The 12,266-nt window shown below is 37.6% G+C and overlaps 1 protein-coding gene across 2 annotated transcripts in view; it reads right to left on the bottom strand.

The window, feature by feature from the left end:
• Positions 1 to 12,266, bottom strand: part of FBN1 (fibrillin 1) — a 222,762-nt gene that overhangs the window by 148,384 nt on the left and 62,112 nt on the right. The window lies entirely within an intron of this gene.

The following is a 12,266-nucleotide window of genomic DNA, read 5'->3' as shown; positions in this document are numbered from 1 at the left end:
TAGTGGGGGTCTTTTCAGCAAATTGAATTAAGTTTCTTTTAATATTTAGTACAGCATTTAAAAATAATGCTGACAGTCAGATTCTATTTGTTTCCACAACTGCTGTTTTTAAATGGGTCTCAAGAGTATGTCGTCTATATGAAAATGAAAAAATAATGTAGCACTTTAAAGACTAACAAGATGAAAGTGCTACCTATTTTTTCCTTTTATTTTAGCAAGATCAGACTAGCATGGCTACCTCTCTATTACTATTCGTCTATAAGAAGTTTCTTAAGGACAATTTTCACTCTCATATAGCCACGTTCCATACCAAGCATATGGATAAATTTTGACCAGCAGCTTAACTATGGGCATGTGGAATACATCTGCTTTGATTTATTTATGGTACAGCAAGTCTTTTATTGAATGGATGGAATTAAATTGGAATCTTAATAAAATATTAGTGACGTTAATTTTGTTTCACTCTCCCAGGGCAACAACAAATAGCAACCTGAATTTCTACTGTCTCTGGCACGTGTCAGACCAGACCAATCTCATCAAATGACATTTTCTTCTTTTTACAGAAGATCCCCTCTCTTACTCTTTCCCTCTCCTCCCTCCCCCCTTTTTTTTTAAATGGAAAAAATCTGCAGGCCAATAAAAAGGATTAGGAAAAGATTAATTTTGATTCTCACGTTAAGCAGCCACAGAAAAATCTTGAATTTTTTTTCAGCTTCCAGTTTCTCATGTAAGTGCCTGATTCAAGACCCAATGAAGTCAATAGGATTCTGACTACTAAAATCAACTGGTTTTGGATCAGACTCTAATAATATATGCTGGCACAGTACAAGACGAATGCTTAAGAAAATAAAATAAAATGAATTCATTTCAAAATATTAGAATAAGAAATTCTAATTGCAGAACTAACAAAGATATTATAAAATCATAGACATGTAAGGCTAGAAGAGACCTTGGGAGGTCATCTAGTCTAGGCCCATCCCCTTACAGAGTCATTATAAATTATACCTAACCTATACATATTTATCTCGCTAGAACTATTTTAATCCTTTTAAAAAAGTGTGCAGATTTGTAAATCATACTGATTTTAAAATAGGTCACAAATAGTTGGCTTTCTTCTACAAAGAACTCAACTACCACTGACTTGGCCCTTATACTGGAAACCCTTCCTTACACTCTGTATACAATCCATCCTTGCATGTGTTATTCTGTTGAGGTTAAGACAATGGAACTACTCTAATAAGCAAAGGAAATAAATAATGGTCTGCATGATCAAGCCCTTAATGAGGATTTGAGAACAAAGCTACCAGGAAAAAATAAGAAAAAAAACCAAATGTTTTCACTGAAAATTTTAAAGTTTTTTTTTTTTTTTTTTAAATCTGACCCTTTTTATAAACTGGCTGAAAACCAGGAAAAATAACTTTAAAAATATATTTTAATTTTGCAAACATTTGCTGTTGAAAACACAAACATTTTTTACTAAACATCAGTTGGTCGGGCTTAGCACTTCACTGCAGATGCTCACCAGATTATTGGATAGAGCCATTATTCATTTTGTGGGCATTTACACACACAGTCATATATCTACTAGTTAATTGGACAAGCCAGTTCCAATGGCAATTTGTCACAGGACATGCCTTGCAGCACCTGTTCCTGACCTAGTATAATGTCATCATAGCCAATCCCTGACTCCATTTCTTTTCTCTAGGAGTCCCTGAGGAACACCACACCATCCAAGAAGGTATAAGATACAATACCCCTGCTGAGATTCGACTTTATTATTTTTTTAAAAAAATCTTGAAACAAAGTCTCTCCCCTTTGGCTCCAGGGGTTGCACAGTGCCCTTGTTTTGGGGCCTACATTTCTCTGGGAGCAGCTTTCTCTTAGGAGAAACTACAACTGAACCTTGATGGCATTTTATCAAGCTCCAGTGCTCATTATTCCATTAAGTGCCTATGTAGTGCCCTGACAGTTGGAATAAAATCTGGGACCTATGGAGCTTAGTACATGAATCTCTATCACATGAGCTAAGGTTGGTAGCAGACTCATTCTTTCTGTAAGTGGGCTCAGTGCCACTAGGTGGAACAGTACCTCACCAAAAAGGCTCAGTCCCCTTATCTTGTCTCCGGTAGCCTGGATTCAGAGTCCCCTTAAAGGGGCCAGCAACCCCCCAACACAGTTGATAAAAGGATGGCAACTGGAGCAGCATTTGCTGTTGCAATCATCGTCAGAAAAATAATACAGAAGTTAATGGAGCTGGGTTAATTTCTTCAAGCTGAAGATCTGGCCCATTAAATCAATGAGAAGGAATGAAAAGATGTTGCAAAATGAATCACTCCTGCTCTGACCAGAGCAACTAGATCATTGTACATATCTCTTTGAAAGATCCCTTGTGTTCAAATCACCATATAGGCTGCTGAAGAATGTATCACTGGCAAATGTGGTCCAAAATGCAGAAGAGCACTAAACACCAAGAACTGGTCCAAGTACGGACTGGATGGCACACCCCGATGTGACGTGGAGCATCAAGCTATCTCCAACATCGACAACACAAGATACATGTCACCCTAGAGTCCTTAGGTGCTCACATCACATTAACATTGATGTCTGCAACTACAGTTCGTCTTTAATATAAATATGTTGTTTAGAAGTAAATTTCAAAAGACTGGAGCATTTTAAAATTCAGATCCGTCTAAGGACCGTAGGAGAAATCCTGCTTCCTTACTCACAGGAATTACAATCCTTAAACTGAGAGGAATTCTCGTTCTGAAGTCTTTGCCCCAGATTTAGGAGGACAATGGTTCCGTGTAAGGGCCTCATTTTGCACAATAAGAAGCACCTGTTCAGAAGTTCCAAATATTTCTAATCCCCTATTAAAGTGCACCAGACTTAGTATCACACAGGACCAAGCCCGAAAAATGCAGCATTTATTTTACTGTGTCAAGATCACAATACAAGAATAGGAAAAATAAGAAATCTTACTATTATAAAGATACAGATCATGATAAAATGAATGCTACCTTTTCCATTTACACAATTGTATCTACAAAGCATCCAGTGGCACCTTACTAGCTAATCATTTAATTATGGCATAAACTTCCATGAGATGCATGAGTGAGTTTCAACTCACAAAAGCTTTTGCCATATTAGTCTTTAAGGTACCACTGGACTCAGAGGCACACTGTCCATATGATGGTTCAGGGCAGCTGCCTCAGACCCTGCAGTGGCTGCTCCAACCATCCTATGGACAGGTCCGAAGGCAGCCCAGGGGATTACATGGGGGAGAGGCCTGGCATGGGGACAGCAGCAGGGGTCCCCTCCAATTCATCCTGGCAAGGGGAAACAGAGCACCCCAGCTAAAGGGCACTCTACTCTTCACTGCTGCAGAGAAGCGGTGCGCAGTGGGCCGGGTGAGGTGGTGGAGCGGAGCAGAGCATGCTGCCAGGCTGCTCCAGTTCCTGCTGCCCCTATGGCTGTCGCCCTGCTGTCACCTCATGCCAGGACCCCAGTAATGCACCAGCTCACATAGGCTGGGGGTGGAATTCCGTGCAAAGGGGCAGAGCAGGGGCAAAGCAGAAGTTGTGTGAAGGAAAGGAGTGGGGGTAAGGTGGGGGTGAAGCAAGACCTAAGGAAGGGGGATTACCTCAGCTCCCACGTGCCCCTAAGGATGGCTCTTACTGGACTCCTTGTTGAAAGAGACTAATATAGCTACCTCTGAAACCTGACTACTGCAGTATCTAGTTAAAACAAGGGATGTTAAAATGCATTTATTTAGGCAAATGTGTAACCACTGAAAAATTCAACTATTTCATGTTTACATGCAGGGGGTCTTACTAAAATAAAGCAGACTCCCCACAAGCACCAGCTCCTCCCTGCCACCCCTCTACACTGCTGCCTCAGAGGCAGCAGCAGGTTGGGAGGAGCCGGGTGTGTAAACACATTTACACTTACACATCCTAAGTTAGAACCACATGCCAAACCATTGCCTGAGCAAACTAACTATATTGCCTGGAAGGATGGAGCATTCTTAACAGCTGTTCAACATTCCATAGGGGAAAAAGTCTACATGACCCTCAAACACAAGTTGAAACTCCTCTGTATGTAACTTTGCATTGCTGATGTTATTTAACCTGCCAACTTCCCCTTTCTCCAGTACTGCTAAAAAGAGGGACAAAATCATTCACTTATTATGCCAAGAATAAGAGGAAGGCAAGTTTAGTTAACATGATATCTGTCCACCCTTTGAACTCCATTTGTTATTTAAACTGATTGCGCAGTTGTTGTAACAATTCATGCTGGAATAAGGTATATCCTCTTATCTTCACCTGAACACAGTCTGCTGATAGAACATTAACTGCAACCAATCCCACACCAGTGGAGTCCACTGAATTCCATGGATGGAGACGAATCTTCATTCATTGCTTCATCAGAAAAAGGACTAGCAAAGTAATTCTGTTTCAATCTCAATGGCTTCAGGAAGCAAAAAAACATGGCAAAGTCTGTGAGGAAAGGATGAGAGACTTCACAGATTATCCTTATTACATGTCGTTTCCAGCAGATGAAATTTAAAGCTTCAGAATAAAAAAAATAAAGAATTCTGAGGATAAAAGGTAGGCAATGTGGTTGGAAAGAGATACTGACCACAAGGCTGAAGCAAGTCTGAAACTCAATCAAGGCCTCTTGATATCATTGACATATGGTCTCTATGCTTTAGTTGAAAGCAGAAGATGACAACCTAGCCTCCAATTTTATTTTTGGACCAGAGATTTAAAAGCCATCTTTAGAAACCACGACCCCTTTGCTAATCTGCATTCTGTAAAAATGGAAATCTGAGTACTAGAGCACTTCAAAAAGCAATATACAATTCCACAAGGAAATACAGTCACTGATGTTCATGGGAATCATATGCATCTAAACATACATCTACATTTACCTGACAGTTACAAAGAAGATTCATGACATAATAGAATGTCCAAAGTCAGAATCTGATCCTGCAGTGCTTATACAGGCTAAGATACTTTATTAACTCAGCTGATGTTACAAAGCCATAACTGCATGATTATATTACCTTGTATTGTTAAAGAACTTGAAATTAATGACCACACAACACCAGGGTGAATGTTGTAATAAATACTATCTGTTACAGTTGCCATTCCTTGAGAAAACATTATTTCCTGGTAGGGTTGGAAACTTTAGATCTTCAGGTAAAAAGTGTTATGTTTCATAGAATTATGAAGAGTACTTCAATTTTAAGCCACAAAAAACTTTCAGGTCCATTGTTGCTTCTGAGACAAGTACAGATGCTTTAACAAATACCTTACGTTTGAATGTTACTTTTAATTTTTTTTTAATGTTTGTAACAATGTAACATAGGCCCTCTTCTAATTTCTGTTTGTGTATTTCTGTGCTGATTTAAAGATGGGATGATGATGATGGTCTTGATTGTAGGAAAGTTTCTAAATCAGATACAAACTTCAAATAATATCATCAAATACATCAGTGTTGCAATCTAGGTATAGGAAGGAGTCCATTTTTAATCCAAACATTGAGGGTCTTCAAAATCGAATCTTAGATACAGATCCTGATTTTGTAAATGAATCCTGGTCTTGTTAATGGACCAAAGCAAAAACTCACATCTGTAATCTTCTGAGTTTTGGAATACTCAAAATGCGAGGGTTGAGCCCATCTCTACTGTAAACATTTGTGAGAATCTATTAACCAATGGACATATCAGAAAGAACACTGGTTTGTACAATCAGCAAAAGGAAATATCACTGAAAAAAATACTATCTTGACTTTTCTTACTGAAAGATCGCAGCTAAATGCTCATGCCAAGATAAATCTAACCCTGGTAACCTTACAAGCACTAAACGCTTCCTGTAATGAATTAATTAGTATCAGAAATGTAGCAGTACAGAAGTGGTATTTCTGGCAAATTAATTTCAGAGAACAACATTTATTCTGTAAGAATAAACACCCGTCTGTAAATAATCTTGTGTGGAAAAGCCAGTGATGTGGGGTAACATAGTTACTCTAATTAAAAATAGATACTACTGACACCCCACAAAAAATGGAACCTACAAGAAGGTTTCTGAGAGTGGTTGCAACTGCCTCCTACACAGTAAAAGCATGCAACCAAATTTTGCTACTCTTGTTCAGACAAAGCTCCAAAGAACTCAGGGGAATTTTGCTTGAGTAAAGACTGTTCAATTTGGCCCAAAACGTACAGGACATATGAGCATTCCCCAAGCAATAATATTACTCTGAGTAATCTGTATTTTATCTATTTTGTGGTCTGTGACTCTGCTGTCAAGAAGAATAACCATTTGTCACAGCACAGTGCTACTACAGTTCATTGGTGCATAGCTGCCTTATGTCCAACTGTTGTGCAAGTTTCTTAAGTCAACACCATTGACTTGCTTTTCTAGAAGTCTTGAACTAAGGAGCCACAACCTGCCATGGGTATCTTTTTCCTGGGCAGTCTTTCAAGACCAATATAACTTAAAATATTAGTTGCCTCACTAACTTTTAATATACACTTACCTCCCACTAGCTACAATATTAACAGAGAGATTTTCAGTTTCCACATGTGCCACAGTATTTCAGTCACTATTTCTTTCCTGAACTCAAAGAGCAAGAAAACCACATGGAAGGAACAAAATGATGTACATTAATCTATCAGTCTCCAATTATTTCTAATCCAAGCCTTTATAAAAATTATAAACAAATGGAGGAGCTGTACACTTATATGACAGAGAAGATCACAACATGCCTCTTTCCAGAAGGCAATATGCATGCTATGACTAAAATGAGATCAGACTGCATTCTACAAATTACTGTGAGACTGAGAAGTGATGGGAAAGTGACAGAAGACTGAGTGTAGTAATAAACTAGAATGTAACTGTGGAAAACAAAGGTTAGAAGTTGGGCCTCAATTTGCAGTGCTCTTTAGTCTTTCAGAGTGTTTTTAGATATCTCAGACATGCTTAAGGTCCCATGATAGAGACGGTTGAGCTTGTATTTTTTTAAACAAATACTACGCTTCACACACACCTAGCCAGCCCCAGTCCCACAATAACAATAAAGATAATGCAATTTAATGTATTTCACGACAAGAAAGAGATGGGGAAGGCAAATACTCTGCATTCCTGCTTCCCTTACAAAATGTTCCTGTCAGTTGATTGCATGCTACCACTATATATAGGGGTTTTAATTCGATTATGCGACTCCTCTGATTTTATACTGAGTCAGCAGCACACGTGAGACTCATGAGTTCCTGCCTTTTATCAATCTAGCCTATTTTGAATCATGTTGTCCATTTGAATACTGTATCAAACTATGTGACAAGAAGAATTTCAACCAATCACCACCAAAACATTCAATTAGAATGATTAACCCATCACAGCTGGCACTGAAATTCTATTCGATGATCACTGCATCCAACTGCAACACTCCTTTTTCTACATGAGACATTTCCTCAAAAAAATTATTCACTCTAACACACATACATTCATCCACACACACACTCATCCTATCCAGGCCCTAAATGCATCGTTACTGGAAAATCCACGGCAGAGGCTTTCAAACAGTCATGAGAAAAGAAAACAGCAACATTTTGTACATATTTTTAATACTATTTCTTAGTATGCTTAACTGCCTCATTATTTTCCATGGTCACATAACAGGAATAATTATCATGATGCTGGCACTCACAGTACTTGCAGCAAGCTGCTTTTACTGTTATTATATTGCTCTGCTTAAGTATTTAATCAACCACAAAAGCTGTTTACTCTTTCATATACTCTAGTACCACAAATGTCAAGCCTTAATTTATAGCTTCATTGACCCCATTTGTCCATGTCTCCACCACCTTTGCTTGTTCTGAAGTTATATATTGCCTTGCTGGAACACTTTAGACTAAATTTATTTTCCATTCTATAAGCTTTTTCAAAAACCCATCTTTACAAGATGATCTTTTTAACATGTCTATCTAGCCAAGGCTATCTAGTACTCCTGGCTACTGGTTAAAGAGTAGGACATTTAAATAATAGTTTTATTAACTACATAAGCCTAACTAACTTTTATCAGCTGCACTTAATGCACAGAACAAATCAGGCTGACCATTTTAAAAGTATTTTGGCAATCCATGTTCAAGAACAAATTAGACAACTTTTCATGCCAGTTTTGTTCTTACAACTGACCCACTTCTCAGTCCGTCACTGAAAAGTAATATTAAAGTAATAAAATAAAAAATAATATCCAAAATTATCATCAAATTGGAGTGATTTGTTGCACACATTTTAATCCAACATGCAGACTAAGCATTTCACCAAAATCAAGGCTTTTTCTCTGTTGTTCCCAATTATGTGCGGCAGTAGTCCAAATACAGAAAATTGTTACCACATTTTATTCTTTTCCATGATGAAGAAAACAGTAAGCAATGCAACCAAACGGGGAACTTCTCATTTTGGAATAATCAGTTACCTGACAGATTCTTACTCCCTTCCTCTTTTTCCGTAAACTCTGAAAAGGAATGTTCTGTTGTAGCTTTCCATTTTTTAAAAATTCTTCTAAAAAAATTATGACAATAATGAAATAAAATCTGAACTCATTTTTTCTCTTCTCCTTTTGCAAAGAATAACACATTTTGATGACATATTTACTGTCAAGCCCGGATGGTTATTAAGGAGAATGGGTTCAATTTAAATAGTCTGGAAGTTCCACTTAAAACAAATTGGCTGCAGTTCTTAATTCTTTTTTAAAAGAGTTCTTAAGAAGTGCCACGTTATAGAAATTCTCCTAACACACCACTGATATTAACTATTAAACAGCAAGGTAAAGACAATACTAGATGATTAACTTTTTTTTGTTCTGTTTTTCTATTTGGCTCCAAAAGACATTCACTACAAAATAGTTTGGAGTATTCAAAAGCAGTGAAAACAGTGTAAGAAAAATTGTTCCTAATGAGGTACAGTAGATTAAATAGAGCTATCTCCAGCCTGAAGAGAGAGGAAATGCTCTTGAACAACATAACACCCAGAACTGAAAGGGCCATGTCAGTAATTTTTTAAAAAACGGGGTAGGGTAATTTAAAAAAAGAAATCTAGAATGTTCTCTTCATTTCTTTTTTAAAAATAAATATTCCTCTGTAGTGTGGTAATGCCAAATACAACTGCAGTGTACTGAGTTGAGACCCAGTCCAGAAGTAAAACGGATTGCAAAGAAAAGAGGGAGGTGAGATGAAGGGAACTGGACAGTTTCAACATCCAAGCTAGGTGAAATGCAAAGAGGGAATGCATAATGGAAATGGTGGAAGAGAACTTAGAATATGTATTTCACACTGGATCATTTCAAGTGATAGCAATAAATGTGCTAAGGAAGTTTTGACAGGTGTATTTTTGCATCATACAGAATTGCTTTTGTGATCCTACGTCAGACTGTAGAATTTCTAGACTTGGCAGTCCCTTACAGAGATAATTAGAGCAATCGCCAATCTCTTCTTACCTCCTTCTAATTGCTGCCAAACTTAGTTTGCTTGGGAGGAGAAAGCCTCTCCCTCTTTGCCATAAGCAACTACAGTCAACACTCATGGGAAATTACTGCTATGAAAAAGTTTCTCCTATGCAGAAATAATAAGCATGCAGACTACATTAGAATGTGGACTCTGACACACAGCAAATGTTCACTCATCCAACTCTGTTCAGACAGGCACTTTAACATGAAAATCTGTACAAATCTCAGCATTTCAGAAACTTGTGATTAGTCATAGTTTTGATCTACTGTAAAAATGTAAGTCCTTCATTACAACTTGTTCAATTCAGTGCCAATAAGCAACGAATAAGATTGAAGAAACTTATATAATTCTGTGCAGTAACTGACTGGATAAATGCACGAAATATTATTTGGAGACAATAAATAATATACAAATATTCTACTTCATCTTCACAGTGTCCTTGATCATGATTTTATATCTATATTGCACCTTGCATCCCAAATGGTCTCAGAGAATCTTAAATTTAAACTGTCACATAAACAAATCATTTCAGACACCATGTTGCATTCAGCTCAGCCACCAGCTAATATCATTCAGCCACACTGTACAGCTGTTCATATCATAGGGACAGATTCTGAACTCATTTACAGTGCTGCAAATATGGAGCAACTCCACTGACATCCGCGGGGTTATTCTGTATTTACATTGGTGTATCTGAGATCAGAATCTGGTTCATCATGCTTAGCCATCAAGGTAGGTTTCATTTTAGCACGTATTTTAACAATGAAAGCATGTAGGAATGACACTAATTGAGTATCTCTGATTGTACCATCACTGAGATTTGAGGAGAAAAAAAAACATAGAAAAGGGCTGAGAATAAATGATGTATCTGTAACCACCACTGGGCAGATCTGAAGGTGGGATTTCTGGAACTTAGTATAGGAGCCTCTACAGCTTGAGCTGTAAAACCTGCTGGCTCTCATCTTAAGCTGTAGAGCTCACTTATTCTTAACTCTTGTTGTAAGTGGTCTAAGTACCCAGTACATATCATATACTAATTCGGGGATCTTTTGGAAAATAAAGCCTTTTGGAATAAGGGATCTTTCAGAAAAGGCTTTATTTTCGGAAAGATCCCCGTCTAGACTGGTGCTTTTTTCCAGCACAACCCCAAGCCGGAAAAAAGCGGCAGCCATGTTTATGCAAATGAAGTGGGGGGATTTAAATCCCCGCTTCATTTGCAATTGCGATGTGTCTAATTTGCATCCCTTTTACGGAAAAGGGATGCAGTCTAGACACAGCCTAAAAAGGTATTATATTGCTCTACAAACAACAACGCATGAATTAAATAAAATCTACACTTTATACTGAGATTCTGGATTTATATATAAACTAGAAGCAACCTCAAACTATTCTAACTTACTAATATTTGGTTAGAAAAAAAACTAACTTCTTATACTAATGGAAAGTGGTAATGTTGCTCTGAAAGGATCCTAACAGGCATTCTCTTCTTGGTCATGCATAGCAGGCATGAGAGATACAGTTCAGGGAGTTTTCTGCTCATGAAGTGCTATTGAGCGGCAGGGGCTCTAAAAACAATGAGTTGCTACACAGTCTGAGCGACTGATGCATGCAGCAATGTTTTACAGGTTTTTGTCACCCAAGGGGAAAAGAAATTAACTGATTTAGGTTCTCAGTGATATCACTGTCACATTAAACATTACATTTTTCTAAGATGCCGGAGAGGCATCAAGCTAGCCAAAAATAAACATCAGTTAAAACAGAAACCAAACCTAGAATCCTTAGCTTTAGGCTGTGTCTAAATTTAAAGTCAAATTCTGCTTTTATATGTATGCTGGCCAGAAGGTCTTACTGAACTTCCCAGTAAGCCACTTAATAAAGATAGTAGTTATTCACTATTTGTTAAACTTGGACATACTGGTTAAAGTAGAATCATAAGTAGTCCCAGCAGGCTATGGAATTTTTACATACATACCAACTATGGCAAATTTATTGTTGCTATTCAGTATGTAAAAATAATCCCACATTCTCAGCATATTGTTTAACATTTCCTGAGTTTGGTCTAACATCTGTGATGATGTAATTTGTTTTTCCATAGTCTTCCTGCTAGTACGTCTACATTACTCAATATAACAGGTACGGCAAAACAATCATTTATCTAAGTATTCAAAACAACAATCAAACAACAACTCTTCTACTTCCTGGTGGGAAAATGAGTTCTTAAAACTCCACTTGTCCCACACTCAGTGCCACTAAGTCCCAGAAGGCAGACGCTGCCATGGAAATCCTAGACATGCATTTCATTTCTTCACTACAATAAATTGCTGTAACAAATGACTGATATAGACACATTCTCAAATGGGTTTTCTAAATTGGGGCAGGTCAGTTGCTAAGGTGCTCAACTTTAGAAGTTTATGGTGAAATTCTGACATCAGTGAAATCAATAGGAATGTACTGAAAAGATAATCATTTAAATATCACTCCTACATTCTAATTTTCAGAGATGCTTAGCAGCTTTCACCCCACTTGAAGTCAAGGGGAGCTGTTGGTGCACAATACTTATGACAATCCATTCCTATTGGTGAAACCCTGGCTCCACAGAAGTCAAAGGTAAAACTATGAGTGATTTTAATGAGACAAGATTTCATGCTAGGTGACTACAGTTCTGCATCCAAAAACAGAACCCCTCAAAGTTAGGAGGCTCTTTTGAAAAATCAGACTCATATTTGCTCAATCATAAATGACAATGGTCCAATTG

Source organism: Pelodiscus sinensis, chromosome 14, assembly GCF_049634645.1.
Source record: "Pelodiscus sinensis isolate JC-2024 chromosome 14, ASM4963464v1, whole genome shotgun sequence".
NCBI classification, from domain to species: Eukaryota; Metazoa; Chordata; order Testudines; family Trionychidae; genus Pelodiscus; species Pelodiscus sinensis.
This window is presented reverse-complemented; position numbering and strand designations above follow the sequence as displayed.